The sequence below is a fragment of the Aulonocara stuartgranti genome, assembly GCF_965226115.1.
Source record: "Aulonocara stuartgranti genome assembly, chromosome: 19".
NCBI classification, from domain to species: domain Eukaryota; kingdom Metazoa; phylum Chordata; class Actinopteri; order Cichliformes; family Cichlidae; genus Aulonocara; species Aulonocara stuartgranti.
Window position 1 is genome coordinate 22,160,741 of NC_138955.1, and position 12,892 is coordinate 22,173,632.

Genomic DNA, 12,892 nt, shown 5'->3' on the forward strand with positions numbered 1-12,892 from the left:
GAGAGGGTCTCTGTGTGGCGCTTGGCTAACGGTATGTGAACTGCAGTCCTTGAGCTAGAGTGCTGTGGAGTGCTTCCACCCTGCTGTAACCACACCCTCACCTACAAACACTTTGATCAGTCACATCCACCCAGAGTCTCTGCATCAGCACAGAGATGACTAGGCTTCTAATCAAAACTTTACTGACGAGTTCAACTGCAGCACACGCCCAACTTCTACTTGCCGCACAAACAGGAAGGGAGTTTAGAGAGCCAACAGCCAATCAGAGAGCAGGATTCTCTGTGGGAGGTGGACCTCAGAGAACTGAGTTAACACGAGATGAGAGCGATCGAGACCACACACACACGTTTCATGTCTTAGTGAGGACATAGGAAATTGACATAACCCTTTCCCGAGCTGCTTCCCCTAACCATCAAAACTGAATGCCTAACCCTGCCTAAACATAACCATAACCCAACCTTAACCTAACTGTAAACCTGACACTAAAACTACATTTTAATAATCCCTTCAAACTTGTGGGGATGGGACTGTTGTTCCCCACAAGTAGTAAAGTAGTAAAATTACATTTTTTCACACACATGCACACCCACACCCTCTCTCTCTCTCCCGGGTGGCGTCAGAAGTTGGAGCTCCAACAAACTGAGTCTTTCTTCAGAACAAGCAGATTAACGGCCGACGGATTAAAACCACCCAAGACGACCACGAGTGGTCTCCTGTCACTGTGGTAACCAGGCAGTGGTGGGAGGGGGGCCTCCACCCCACACACTGCTGTCAGGTGGGAACCCCGTATCTCCATGTCTGTATTAAAGTTTGTCTGACTCACTTCAGTCTGAACATGTCTTACGATTTAAAATCAACAATTATTTCTGTTATTTCTATTTTGTCATCATCTCCGAGGTCAGATTGGGGTCATGGATCTTTTTGCCAAAGTTTAAAGCTCCTTTTTTAAATTTGTCCCAAATTATTTCCACTTTTCTTCCATGAAACTTGATTTTAATCACACACGTTAAGGTAAATATCATGAATGATCCTCTCTTCTTCCCTGGCCCCTTGGATTCATCCAGCAACCCTCTGAGGGTCATGACCCACTGACTGGAAACCGCTGCATCAAAGTAGTTTCCTCGTTTACAGAAAAGAACATTTGTCTCTTTAAACTTTATTTACAAAAGGATCAGTTGGATTTGTGTGAATAAAATTACAGACTGGTCCTTCACGGGTCCCTCAGACGGCAGGTTTGTCTGACACCTCATACACTAAACATCCAGCAGATCACAGCCCCCACAGAGACAGCGGCCAGGGAAGCAGGAGAACATCACATCCAGAAGGCCCTGAGTAAATGTGTTTATCCAGGAGAGAAGGACAAGTGCTGCCTGAGTGAAAACCCTCAGTGATCCCGTACGTGCCAGCTGAAACACTTTTTCCTCTAAACACCGCGTCTCTGTGGCTTTTAAACCCTAAACAGTTGTCCACCCTAAGGATCAGGTGCCCTGACACAGGCAGAGTAATGTCGGTCTGTAAGACTTACAGACTCACATTTGTGTGTACCACGTTTACATATCTTTGTGAGGACCAAAACTTAAAATTATACTATACTTGTGGGGACCATCAGCACCTATGGGGACAAAATGCTCGTCCCCACGAGTTTGAAGCTCAAAATGTAGGTTCAGTGTCAGGGTTACAGTCAGTTAGGTCAGACCTTCCCAAAGTGTGGGGCCCGCCCCGTAGGGGGGCGCAGAGCCATTGTAGGGGGGAGGGGGGGGGGGGGGGGCACGGCATGAAAAGGGGAAAAAAAACAACGCTTGGACACTGCTAGCACGGGACGCCCACACAAACGCAAAGCAGGAGATGAAGCATCGTTGAACATGTTTCCAAACCAACTTCATTCTAAGACAAAGACTAGAAAATATGGTGAAGCAAATCTTCCCTTTGGCTTCACCTGCACAAGTGCTGAGGTAGGTCTCCCTGCATGATTGGTTTTCCCTGCGTCAGGAGCAGAGATGGGCAGTAACGCGTTCCAGTAATCTGATTACTTTTTTCAAGTAACGAGTAAAGTAAGGGATTACTATTGCAAAAACGGTAATTAGATTACCGTTACTTTCCCGTAGGAACGCTGCGTTACTGCGTTACTAAAACCATGATTTTTTTGCGAGAATGTCTCATGACAGTGACGTAAGCGAGTGCGTGACAACAGCTGTGTGCAGATCAACAATGGATCACATATCGAGTGCGGGAGAGAGTATGAGCGTGCAGCGTTTAAAGCGTGGAAGTACTGACCTTACTTTGAGTTTGATTCCATAAAAAGTGACAAAAACATTAGCGTCCATCGTGCGTGGGAAGAAAACTTCTTTTTACAGCGAAAAAAACCCCTAAACTTCCAAGCAAGCGCCAAGTGCGCAACGACGTAATGGGAAACTCACAGAGAAACTCGCGGATTCTTCCACTGACCGCCGCGGCACACCTGCACCAGGGTAAACCTCCGCCTACCCAACTCCTGCTTTACAGGTGAAAATAGAGCAACAGGACCGCTAGTCTTTGATTTTATTTATTTTCTGCTGTGTTTTACTTGCATTTATTTGAAAGACTGAGTGTAAACACACACACACACACACAAAATTATGTGCTGGAATGTGCAGAAATTAGGTTTAAATGTTAAACAAATTTCTTCCAGTCAGAGAATGTTGCATATAATTTAATTTTTGCTTGATGCATAAAGTTAAAAGATTAAAACTAATAACACAAGTTTTAAAAAGAGACTTTTCCATTTGATTACATTGTGTATGATGGATTATGCAGAAAAAGTAGAATTGGGCTGAAAGATCTATCGCTTTATCACCTATTCAGGTTGTAAATCGTGTTTTTAAAAAGTAACTAAGTAACTAAGTAATTAATTACTTTTAAAAATAAGTAATCAGTAAAGTAACGGGATTACATTTTTGGGGAAGTAATCAGTAATTAGTTACTGATTACTTTTTTCAAGTAACTTGACCAACATTGGTCAGGAGCAGCGCTGGGCTGTTCAAATCACGGACAAACAGGATCCCACATTCTTGATTTTTAGTTCACAAACACTTGTTGTAATGACTAACTACTCCTGACATTTAGCTCTTTATACAGTAAAGTTACAGCAGGTTACAAATAACATCAGGCTGATCCTGCCACGATTTGTTCCCTCTGTCTAAATCACAGACAAACAGGATCCCACAGCTGTTTATGTTTTTAAACCCATTTTGCACAGAGAGGCATTTTTTGAAAAATGTATTGATGCAATGTTGAATATTATTACACATAAAAAAAACAACTACAGTAAAATAATCACAGCGTGACGCCTCTGCCTTTGTAAATGGCTTAATACATTTAATACATGTAAAACCTTAATACATTTGTAAAACCTGCAGACAGAGACAAAATACTGTTTATCTGCTATTCTGCAATTCCTCTCATGTAAGCAATAACGTGGTGCACAGCTGACGTGAAAAAAGGCACTTGACATTGGGTAATGAACTCTGTATTCCTGGTCCACACGGAAACGCAAAAAATGAGTTTAAAAAAATCTCCGTTTTCGGTGATTCGAAACGCCGTTTACGTGTGGACGACACAGCTGCGTGTTCAAAACTACCCGTGTAGGTGTGGACGCAGCGAGTTAGTAGTTTATTTTCTTACTACCTGCAGATTACTTGTATTTGCTTAATTGTTTACCAAATGTTTGAGGTGTGAAATAAATAAAATAAATATGGGTGTATGTGGTTGGAGGATGTGTTAGTGCGTGCGTGCGTGCGCGCGCGCGGGGGGGGGGGGGGGGGGGGGGGGCGCGAACATTTTTCTGTAAAACAAAGGGGGGCCCAGCGAAAAAAGTTGGGAACCACTGGGTTAGGTTATGGTTATGAATTTGTTTTTGATGGTTAGGGTATGTCCATTCGATGTCCTCACTAAGATATGAAAACAACTGTGTGTGTGTGTGTGTGTGTGGGGGGGGGGGGGGGGGGGGGGGGCGTTTGCTGTACGTTCACTTTTTCTGTTTCCACCGTTTACAGGAGCCCCCCCCCCTTCTTACCCTAACCCTAAAGTTTTGATGAGTTCTGCAGAAAGTTTTCCTGCAGGAAACCGGCCCGGGGTGGATTAGCCCCAGGCACACTGCTGCTCTCACTGCTGCCTTCAGGAGGCGCTACACAGCAATGTTTACTGAAACCAGTTTGTCCCCCAACTCTCTGATGAGCGCTGTGGGATAACCCACTCTTATTGGAGCTGAAGTTTACTGTATTGAGTGAGTTGCAGTGAACAATGAATTTATTTATTATTTAAACTGATTTTTTTTTTAACAGCAAGGTTCCACATGTCACTGTTGTTGTGGGGCATTAATCAATGGGACACCACTAGTGACAATGTTGCATGTGTGGGGCTTCTCAGCCAAAGTTGCATGGACTCCATGTGGGTCAGGCACATTCCCCTGTAACTAAACCATGAGTTTAAATTTGGTGTGTTTGGTTAACTAAGTATTAACTCATGAGTGTAAATGTAAAATAAGGTAAATGATGATTATTATTATTGTTACTGTTATTATAGCAGAATCTGGAACAAACACACAGCAGGGCTCGCAAAATCGCTAGCCTGACGTCCCAGGGCTAGCGATATCTCCGGTCGGGCGGCTTATTAATTTAATAACTGTACAGTACTCTGTTTTTGGTAACTATTGTCCTTGATGTAAATATGTTTAAAAATTGTGTATGTTTCTGTTCTGTGTCCTGTTTGTTTGTATGTGTTTTTCTTGCTGCTGTTACAACCAAATTTCCCCTTGTGGGACAATTAAAGGATTATTCTATTCTATTCTATTCTATTCTATTCTATTCTAAGTCTTCGGACACAGAAGATCACAATCAGAAGACGAGCGCCGCGGGTCTGATGGAAGCAGCTTTTCATTACCTCGTTCTTCATTGCCTGCTGTCAGATTTCATCTGCAGGTCTGCAGACCACCTAAGAGCCTCGTCTCCCACAGCTGTTCAGTCCTGAGTCCAAATCAGAACCTCCTTTTTTATTAAACGCTCCCACATGTATGATTGGTCGTCAGCTCGACTCTGCAGTTACAGAACCAGTCTGACTGACAAACAGCTTCATGCACCGTAGCTCAATAAAAGAAAACATGAGCACAGTAAGAGAAAAACTGCACTCAGTTCAATGTTATTTATATGGCGCCAAATCACAACAGCAGTTGCCTCAAGGCGCTTTATATTGTACAGTAGATCGTATAATAATACATACAGAGAAAAACCCAAGAATCATATGACCCCCTATGAGCAAGCACTTTGGCGACAGTGGGAAGGAAAAACTCCCTTTTAACAGGAAGAAACCTCCGGCAGAACCAGGCTCAGGGAGGGGCGGGGCCATATGCTGCGACCGGTTGGGGTGAGAGAAGGAAGACAGGATAAAGACATGCTGTGGAAGAGAGACAGAGGCTAACAACAGATATGATTCAGCAGAGAGGTCTATTAACACATAGTGAGTGAAGCAGAAACACCCAGTGCATCATGGGAATCCCCAGCAGCCTACGTCTATTGCAGCATAACTAAGGGAGGATTCAGGGTCACCTGGTCCAGCCCTAACTATATGCTTTAGCAAAAAGGAAAGTTTTAAGCCTAATCTTAAAAGTAGAGATAGTGTCTGTCTCCTGAATCCAAACTGGAAGCTGGTTCCACAGAAGAGGGGCCTGAAAACTGAAGGCTCTCCCTCCCATTCTACATTTAAATACTCTAGGAACAACAAGTAGGCCTGCAGTGTGAGAGTGAAGTGCTCTAATAGGGTGACATGGTACTACAAGGTACGATGGGGCCTTCCTCCGAAGGGTGGCTGGCCTCTCCCTTAGGCTACGTTCACACTGCAGGCAAAAGCGCATCCAATCCGACTTTTGTGACCCTCTGCGACCCATATCCGATCATGGTGTGACTGTCATGGTCCTGGGTCGTTGACCCAGCGTTTTGTGTTTTGTGACTATTTCCCTCTGTTCTAGTTATTCTGTGTCCTCCCCCCTTGTGTCCGGTTCGGGTTCTAGATTTCCTGTTTTACTTTGTAGGTCTGTGTCTCGTTATGCCCATTAAGTTCCAGCTGTGTCCCCTCCTGTGTGCCATTTCCTCATTACCTGGTGTGTGTATTTATAGTTGGTGTCTGCCTGTGCTCCTCGTCGGCTCGTCTGCGTTCCTCCGTGTAGCTCTGCATTCTATGGTGTTTCGTTCCTGTCTCTGCGTCTCTCTGCCCCGCACCCCTTTTGTATGGTCTCAGGTTTGTCTTTAGTTTCTCCCAGTTTAGGTTTGTAATTGCTCATGTTGAGTTGCCTGTTTTTGCCACCACCACCACCTTGTAAATAAACATCACTCTATCATCAGTTCGCTGCATCTTGGGTCCTCCTTTTCCTCCACACCACACGGCTCCCTCCGCCAGCCGTGACAGTACGAGCCGACCAACATGGACCCAGCAGCATTCGCACCTACCCAGGAGTTTCGGGAGGAGGTAACCGACACGGTCGCAAGGTTGGTAAACCTGTGGCTCGAGCAGGAGGAAGAAGAGTTCCACCGCGCTGTAGAAGCCAGGCTACAGCAGCTACTCTCTGCACACTCCTGGCTGCTAGACTCACTTCACCCGCTGGCACGGGACTTCCTCCTTCATGAGCTGTACCTTCGCCCTCCAGCCGCTACCGCTTCCCAACCCAGCCCGGCGGTGAAGATTTTGCCCGGCCCGCCGGAGGTTTTGCCCGGCCCGCCGGAGGTTTTGCCCGGCCCGCCGGAGGTTTCGCCCGGGAGGAAGCGACGATCGCGCCGTCGGCGCGTCGCCCCACAGCCGGAGAGTAGGACTTCGGAACTGCCGGCTGTGGTGAGTGGAAAAGACACTCCGTCTGTTTCGCCAGCTCGAATGACTGTTTATTCCGGGGCTGTGTTTGTTGAGCCAGCTGCCCAGCAGGTAGCTCAGTTAGCCGCCCAGCAGCCACTAGCTCTGTTAGCCACTCAATCGCCACCTCCATTACAGTCACAGCCAGACCTATTAGACACTTGGTTACAATCCATAGCTCAGTCAATAGCTCTGTTGGCAAGAGGACTCATCAGCTTTATTATCAGCTCAGCCACCTATTCAGCCACCATCTTCACCAGCTCCGCCTGTATTACAAGTCGAGTCCATCCAACCGGAAAAGCACTGTATTTCACCTGTTCATGTCAAGCAGAGAGACACACCACATAACGCAGTTGTCAGTCCGCAACAGCTGGCCAGCCCAGAGACTGTGACGCACTCCAGGGCCTCCCCAGAGGCTGGGTCCCAGCCCCCGGCCGACTCTGGACCCCTGGAGATTAAGAAGCCAGCTGAGGACTGTATCCGGCTGTCGCTGCCCGAGCTGGGTCAATGCTCTGTGCAGCTGCAGTCTGCCTTGTGTTTGCCAGAGGCCCGTGTGCCTGCTGGTTCTGACCCGTACCTGCCAGAGGCCCGTGTGCCTACTGGTTCTGAACTGTGCCTGCCAGAGGCCCGTGCGCCTGCTGGTTCTGAACTGTGCCTGCCAGAGGCCCGTGCGCCTACTGGTTCTGACCTGTGTGTTCCAGGGGCCCCGGTGCCCACTGGTCCAGAGACTGTTTTCGCTGGGGGGCCCGAGGAGCCCGTCCAGCCTCCTGCTTCGCCTGCTGGGGGGCCCGAGGAGCCCGTCCAGCCTCCTGTCTCGTCAGCTGGGGGGCCCGAGGAGCCCGTCCAGCCCCAAGACCCATCATCGCCACCAGCTGCAGCCTCTGTGTCTCCATCCTCGCCAGCTGCGGCCTCTGTGTCTTCACCCACGCCTGGCCCAGCCTCTGCTTCTGCTTCAGTCTCGTCTGGTCCAGCCTCTGCTTCTGCTTCATCCTCGCCTGGTCCGGCTCCAGCCTTCGTGTCTTCAGCATCGCCTGGCCCGGCTCCAGCATCCTCGTCAGCATCGCCTGGTCCGGCTTCTGCTTCAGCTTCGCCTGGTCCGGCCTCTGCTTCAGCATCCTCATCAGCTGCCTCGTCTGGTCCAGCCTCTGCTTCGGTCTCGTCTGGTGCTGCGACGGCCACGCCACCTTCGGGTCCCAAACTGCCGCCTCGACATCGGCGGTCATCTGCCAGGCCGCTGGTGGAGTGTCATCGTCACTATGGACGACCTCCTAGACGCCGCCGTTGCTGTCCGCACGGTCGGCCGCCTGAACTGTTTCCTCGTCACCGCCGTTGCTGTCCGCACGGTCGGCCGCCTGAACGGTTTCCTCGTCGCCGCCGCTGCCGTGTGCACGGTCGGCCCCCTGAACTGCCTCCGCTCCGCCACCGCTGCCTTCCACTCGGTCGGCTTTCGGAGCTGTGTCGCCGACGTGGCCGGCCTCAGAAGATAAACTGTCCTGGACTTCTGAGCTGTGAGCCTCTGGGCCGGCCTCCTGAACTGTGTTTTGTCCTAGTACTCCAGCATGTGTGTTTTTGTTTTGGACAATTCCCTCGGTCCGCTGGAGCTTGTTTTGTTCGGTGTTGGTCCCTCCGTCCTGGGCCCCCGCCGCCCGCCCTGGGTTGGTCGTCTGTTTTTGTTTTGGGCTGTCTGGAGCCAGCCCTTGGAGGGGGGGTACTGTCATGGTCCTGGGTCGTTGACCCAGCGTTTTGTGTTTTGTGACTATTTCCCTCTGTTCTAGTTATTCTGTGTCCTCCCCCCTTGTGTCCGGTTCGGGTTCTAGATTTCCTGTTTTACTTTGTAGGTCTGTGTCTCGTTATGCCCATTAAGTTCCAGCTGTGTCCCCTCCTGTGTGCCATTTCCTCATTACCTGGTGTGTGTATTTATAGTTGGTGTCTGCCTGTGCTCCTCGTCGGCTCGTCTGCGTTCATCCATGTATCACTGCGTTCCTCCGTGTAGCTCTGCATTCTATGGTGTTTCGTTCCTGTCTCTGCGTCTCTCTGCCCCGCACCCCTTTTGTATGGTCTCAGGTTTGTCTTTAGTTTCTCCCAGTTTAGGTTTGTAATTGCTCATGTTGAGTTGCCTGTTTTTTGCCACCACCACCACCTTGTAAATAAACATCACTCTGTCATCAGTTCGCTGCATCTTGGGTCCTCCTTTTCCTCCACACCACACGGCTCCCTCCGCCAGCCGTGACAGTGACAGTGTGAACGGCACAAATCCGATCTGGGTCACTTTCGTGTGTGTTACTGAATCCGATACATATCTGATGTTTTAGAAAGTGACTGCTGTTTGATGGTCATGTCGCATTAAATCTGTCTTTTACGTCACTGACACATGACAGACGCCAATTATCAGCGCCGAAGAAGACATCACGAACGCTTCCTGTCCGTCCAGTACAACTGTTGGGAAGACAACGTTGGAGAAACGTGAACATTTTATTTGTACTGCATAATCTGCAGATTCTGACAGAAATCTGCAACTATCCTTTGAAGCACCGTTGCTCTAAAACAGAATTAAGGATCATTATTAGGTTATTTACATTATTATGTAAATAACAAAATAACTTAAAGCAAAAATTGGGAAACGTAAAGTCCGAAGTCTTTATATTAAGGGCCATCAGTCAAACAATATTGTTTGCTCTGGGTCTAAACAGAGCGCGCTGTGTGTGACGTCTTCTTTTGCGCATGCGGCCGCTTTGAGTGTTCACACTAGAGCACAGAAACAGCTTTAGTGAAGGTTACAAATGATCTTCTTATGGCCTCTGACAGTGGACTCATCTCTGTGCTTGTCCTGCTAGACCTTAGTGCAGCATTTGATACTGTTGACCATAATATCCTATTAGAGCGATTAGAACATGCTGTAGGTATTACAGGTACTGCACTGCAGTGGTTTGTATCATATCTATCTAATAGACTCCAATTTGTGCATGTAAATGGAGAGTCCTCTTCACACACTGAGGTTAATTATGGAGTTCCACAGGGTTCAGTGCTAGGACCAATTCTGTTTACATTATACGTGCTTCCCTTAGGCAGCATCATTAGAAGACATAGCATACATTTTCACTGCTATGCAGATGACACCCAGCTCTATCTGTCCATGAAGCCAGATAACACACACCAATTAGTTAAACTGCAGGAATGTCTTAAAGACAAAGACCTGGATGGCCGCTAACTTTCTGCTTCTTAATTCAGATAAAACTGAGGTTATTGTACTCGGCCCTGAAAATCTTAGAAATATGGTATCTAACCAGATTCTTACTCTGGATGGCATTACCTTGGCCCCCAGTAACGCTGTGAGGAACCTTGGAGTCATTTTTGACCAGGACATGTCTTTCAACGCACATATTAAACAAATATGTAAGACTGCGTTCTTCCATTTGCGCAACATCTCTAAAATTAGAAATATCCTGTCTCAGAGTGACGCTGAAAAACTAGTTCATGCATTTATTACTTCCAGGCTGGACTACTGTAATTCATTATTATCAGGATGTCCAAAAAACTCCCTGAAAAGCCTTCAGCTAATCCAAAATGCTGCAGCAAGAGTCCTGACAGGGACTAGAAAGAGAGAGCAGATTTCTCCTGTTTTGGCTTCCCTTCATTGGCTTCCTGTTAAATCCAGAATTGAATTCAAAATCCTGCTCCTCACATACAAGGTCTTAAATAATCAGGGCCCATCTTAGCTTAATGACCTTGTAGTACCATATCACCCTATTAGAGCACTTCGCTCTTGCTCTGCAGGCCTACTTGTTGTTCCTAGAGTATTTAAAAGTAGAATGGGAGGGAGAGCCTTCAGTTTTCAGGCCCCTCTTCTGTGGAACCAGCTTCCAGTTTGGATTCAGGAGACAGACACTATCTCTACTTTTAAGATTAGGCTTAAAACTTTCCTTTTTGCTAAAGCATATAGTTAGGGCTGGACCAGGTGACCCTGAATCCTCCCTTAGTTATGCTGCAATAGACGTAGGTTGCCGGGGGATTCCCATGATGCATTGAGTTTTTCCTTTCCAGTCACCTTTCTCACTCACTATGTATTAACAGACCTCTCTGCATTGAATCATATCTGTTATTAACCTCTGTCTCTCTTCCACAGCATGTCTTTTATCCTGTCTTCCTTCTCTCACCCCAACCGGTCGTAGCAGATGGCCGCCCCTCCCTGAGCCTGGTTCTGCCGGAGGTTTCTTCCTGTTAAAAGGGAGTTTTTCCTTCCCACTGTCGCCAAAGTGCTTGCTCATAGGGGGTCATATGATTCTTGGGTTTTTCTTTATATCTATGAAGCGCCTTGAGGCGACTTATGTTGTGATTTGGCGCTATATAAATAAAATTGAATTGAATTGAATTGAACTAGAGCGCGTTTGCTGTCGCATTTTATTTGTAGTGTGAACGAGCAGACAAAAAAAATCGGATTTGATCAAAAAATCGGAATTGAGCATTAAGACCTGCAGAGTGAACGTAGCCTTAGAGATGGGGTGAGGAGTTCATCCACCCAGGAGGGGCTCAGAGTAGAGCCGCTGCTCCTCCACATACAAAAGAGCCAGCTGAGGTGGTTCGGGCATCTGACAAGGATGCCTCCTGAGGGCCTCCCGGGTGAGGTGCGTACAAGAAAGTGTTTGAACGTGAAAACGATCCAACGCATGAACCTGAACTCAGTATTTGTTCATGTTTGCACGTACACGTTTGTAAAATCGTTTGACATGAGCTCAGACTGCTCACGTGTTTGTGTGTGGATCGGAGCACGCACACGTGCACACAAATCCCTGCACACGTCTGTCAATCAGAGTTTACACTGGTGGATCGTATCGGAACACTATCTCCTGTGCAGCGAGTCCCGTCGTGAAATCTCCTCACTGCTAAATATTCCAGAGTTAGTGAAAGTGACTGGGAACGACAGCAGCTCAGGCACGACGAGCTCGGCCACGTGAAATCAGCAGGTCAGCAGAGGCTGAGGATCACGGTGCTCAGAGGTCTTGACTTTCTGGAGAGTTAATCGCTACAGTCCTCCAAACTTCACGTGGCCTTCAGATTAGCTCAAAAACAGCGTGCAGAGTTTCACGGAATGGGTTTCCACGGCGACCAGCTGCAGCCAAGCCTCACATCAACGCAAGGCACTAGGGATGGGTACCGGTTCTGACATAAACAGTAGTAACCAGACCGAAAAGCAGCGCACATTTCGGTGCTTTATTTCGGTGCTTTTTTTTCCTGAGCTGTGATACACTTCTAGCCAATCATTTTACGTTTCCGAGGATAGTAGGCGGGCCCAGGTATGTACTTTCTTTTAGAGCAGAGCTACAGATTAAAAATGCCCAAGGCGAAGCGGTCAAAAGTCTGGCTGTACTTCACAGCAAAATATGCAAACTCAGCAGCAACAAGTGCTTTAAGCTGATACTGTGATACTGTCAAAGGAGGTAACACCTTGAATCCGATGAAACACCTGGCGACGCATAGCGGTTTTTTTAAAAGCCCAGAAATGCGCCGTATTTGATAGCTTGCTGCGAGACCTCACACCGAGCGCATCTACCGCGGGTGGGTTGCCTGTTATGCAACATCCCCCAAAAACACGAAGAGGAGAGTCCTGGCCCCTAGCCCTGCCAGTGTAGCAGAAATGATGACGGATGATGATGCAGCAGCAGCCGTTCTTCTCTGTGTGAGTAGCTTAATGTTGTTCATGTGTAATTTACATTGAGTAGGCTAACCACGTTATTACATTAATGCATGTAAGGTGAACTAGCAAACATCATCATAGCTACATGCGGCTGTCTTCTTGTTTGATGGCAGATGCTCCCTTCACCCTGGCCCAAAAGGCTAAAATGACCAAAGAAAAAGTGGAAAACAGTTAAACATGAGAGGTTTAGGACAAAGTTTGTGTTTTTTCCATTGTTTAAGCACTGCTTCCAGCCAAGAGTGATACCATAAATCCCCTATAGCTGCAGAAAATGCTAACATTGTTATCTTTTTACAAATAAACAGCTGAACATGAGAGGTTTTTGGACAA